Source organism: Marmota monax, unplaced genomic scaffold, assembly GCF_021218885.2.
Source record: "Marmota monax isolate L192 unplaced genomic scaffold, Marmota_monax_Labrador192_F-V1.1 WCK01_AAM20220418_F8-fsc00069, whole genome shotgun sequence".
NCBI lineage: Eukaryota > Metazoa > Chordata > Mammalia > Rodentia > Sciuridae > Marmota > Marmota monax.
In genome coordinates this window covers 3,350,623-3,354,048 of record NW_026695243.1, presented here as the reverse complement: position 1 = coordinate 3,354,048, position 3,426 = coordinate 3,350,623, and the positions used below count along the sequence as shown (strand labels likewise).

General features: G+C 49.2%; 1 pseudogene; it reads left to right on the top strand.

The window, feature by feature from the left end:
• Positions 1 to 2,608: 2,608 nt before the first annotated feature.
• Positions 2,609 to 3,037, top strand: LOC124101283 (oligosaccharyltransferase complex subunit OSTC-like; annotated as a pseudogene).
• Positions 3,038 to 3,426: the final 389 nt, after the last annotated feature.

The window sequence follows — 3,426 nt, the reverse complement described above, 5'->3', positions numbered from 1 at the left end:
GGTTCTTGGGAAAGCAGCTCCTCTCCCTGAGCCTCAGTTTCCTCATCTGTAGGATGGCCCGGTGGCTCTAAGGTGGTACACAGACTCAGGAGATAAGCAGATGAGGCCTGAGTCCTCCCTGAGCCACTTGGTGACTGCATGGTCCTGGGCAGGTCCCTAACCTTGCTGGCCAACAAGTTCTCATCAGTCCATGAGGATGAGGGACCAGGTAGCCTCAGGTTTTAGGGCCTGGTGATGACAGGAGCATCCCCTCCACCAGGATGCTGAGGTCTTACGTCCTCTCTTATGACAAAAGAGTTTGAAGCTCTTGCCTGTGGGAACTAAGCAGGGTGAGTGCAAAAGATCCAGCCTTTACCCACTGCCCAGTCCCTGTCCCCAGTCTCCACAGAGCAAAAGAATATTCTTCTACAGTGTAACTGGTTGGCTCCTTAGAGGTCCCCAGGGCCTGTGGGATCCTGAACATGCTCTTCCCTCTCACTTATTCTGGCTCCTTGCAGACCATAAACAGTCCACGTGTGGCCTTCACGGGACCCTGCCCCAGGGGCCGCACTGAGGGCTGGTTAGGGTCAGAGTCGGGTGGGGTTTAGCTTCTCTAGAGTGTCCATCTGCTTCCCAGGCCTCCATCCAGGGGGAAAAAAGGGTGTCAGTACAGGGTAGTGTCAGTCCCCAGGACCCCCTTTGAAGGTGCTGCCTCTAGCCACTGGCCCCCCTAGGGCAGTTCCTGCCTCTTCCAGCTTTCCAATGGCTCTTTCCCCTCTTTCGAACGTGAGTGTCCCCTTGCCTCTGTCTGCGTGGCTTTCCCAACATCCCGTTGGTCTCCTGCCCTTGTCTCTCCCAGCCCCTGGCTCTGTCTCTTCAGAGAACCCACCATATTTGTGACTACACGTGAATCTTGTACTTTCCCATTTGTCACCGGCTCTTGCAGTGAGTTATAAGTGTGAGGAGGCCAGAGGTTGCAGCCTGGCCTTGCCTTGCCAAGTACAGCACCCGGAGCACAGTTGGCTCTTTATAAATAATTGTTGAATACACGAGCGAATGACTGAGTCACCACAAAGCCTGTGGGGCATATGCGAACTTTGGGGCCAACATCGTGGGTACAGACCCTGCCCTGCTCTGGGCTTTGGAGGACAAGCTATTTTCCCCCCATTCCTGGGGCAGAGGATGACCATCAGCCCCCTGGGGATGAAGCATTTCTGAGAGGTCAAGGAAGAGGAGGATTATGATGTGCCTGTTGGACTTGACCATGGAAGGTCACATGACCTTGAGCAGTTCTGAAGAAGTAGAAAACCAGGCTGCAAGGGAGTGAGCAAGGAGTCCAGGAAGTGGGACTATCGACTATCTCTAGACACCAGCCCAGGGATGGGAGGGGAGATGACATTCGCTATTTCTGGCCAAGCAGGATCACATCAAAATTAATTTGGGAAAGTTTCTGAATAATAAAAGTGATTCATCTGTGGGATGATTAGCAAAATAAGGGATCTCAAAGGCCAGTGGACTCCAACACTGCTCTCTTATTCAATTGAGGAGGTGCCTGAGGCTCAGAGAGGGGAGAGCACATGGTGGGTGAGAAACCGGCCATGTTTGAACTCAGGCTTCTGTCTGCCCAGCTCAGAGCTCTCTTTCCATATTCCATTTCTTTCTTTCCTTTGTCCTTTCTAAACAGCCTTTACTGGCTCCAGGAAATGGAAAGGATAGTTATTTTTAGTTTATTCAAAATGAAAAAAATGGGTAATGGGGTTTTCTTCCCCTGTATATCAAATCCAAAGTGCGTCTTATGTAAGAGCTCAATGGCTGAAAAATGGCTTCACAGGAGGAACAAAGATTCCTTTGAATATTAACAGCTCCAGGGGGAGCCCCCCAATTGGCCCAAAGGACTGGGCTCAGCTCTCCTCACCTCCCCGACTGAGAATGCTGGGCAGTGCTGCACGCGTGAGCGTGTGTTGTGTTTGTGCATGGGTGTGAGTGCACAGGTGAGCACACAGTGGTGCAGAGCAGGGCCCCTCAGTGGAGAGATTTCCAGGGCACCCTGAACCTGAACCTTCTCGATGCTGATTATGGTGACTCTCAGTAACTGGTGTACTTACAGCATCAGATGTGCCATCTCAGTCATTTCTAAGTGCTCAGGGCAGGAGCCTTAAGCGCGTTCACATGGGCATGCAACCACCGCCACCATCCCTTTCCGAAACTCATCTTGCAAGACTGAAGCTCAAACCATTAGCAATAATTCCCCCTTCCCGTCTCCCCCACCCCTACCACCACCATTACAGTTTCTGTCTCTGTGGGTTTGGCCACTCTGGCTCCCTCCTTTCAGTAAGTGGGGTCTCACGGCATTCCTCCTTCTGGGACGAGCTTGTCATACTTGGGGGGTGCTCTCTGTGCTCCAACCCCACCGCTAGGAACTATCTGCTGACAGGGCAAGCGTCCCTGGGAAGAAAGCACTTCACACTTTGTCGTCACTTTCTCTTTCATGCCAATCAGTGATTTCTCAGGAGCAGGTTGTGATGGGGGAGGGGTGGCCCTGATTGAAGGCCCTGTTTGACAAAGGGTGGGAAGAAGGAGAGACATTAATGACAGAGGGGTAAAATCATCCTGCCCTGCCACCACCAGCATGGAGACTTCGTGTAGAGTCCCATTCTTAGGACTCAAATGTCCCAATCCCCTAGGTGCACAAGCCATCCGCCGTGATAGTGCATGCTCTCATGCTGTCTTATTTCCTCACCACCAGAGGAACAAGGTGTGGCGTAATTGTTGACCCTCCAAGTGTTGGCTTTATGACTGATGATCACGGGCGTCAGAGGCCAGTAGCTTCCTTAGACTACAGAACAATGGACAATATATTACGGAAGGACTTGCATTCAGCTTCCTGTCTACAATGGGAGGCTTAGGTTTCAGAATCCTGGACCAATTCAATATACCACATATTCCAAAATTCAAGAGATTTCTTCTTCTATTTACTGGAGTCTTCCATATCCTACTGAGTTTTTTCGTGGTTGGAGTATTCATGAAAACAGAGCTGCTGGACTGTCTGATGGATTAAAATTCTTTTAGAGAAGAAGTCAGTGGGGACTGGATGTCTTCCTGTTGATGAACTTTTTAAAGACTGTACCCATCACCCATCCTCTACTATGAAATGTGGAAAAGAATGAAGGGCAACAGTAAAAGAAGTATCAAATGAAAGCAGGAAACATATTAAAGCATGGACCAGAACTTTCTTGGTACTGGAGACAGTTTATCACAGTATTTTTTCCTACTGACCCATCTGATGTACCAACAAAGTTAAGTGGCTTGTTTGTATTAGTTTCTCATTTCTTAAATATTTTGCACTTCTAAAATTACAATATTGGATAAAGCGATTATTTTTTACAACTCCCTTGACATTTTTTGGAGATATTTCTAATGTTCAGAAATTAATGGCTGAAAGATCCC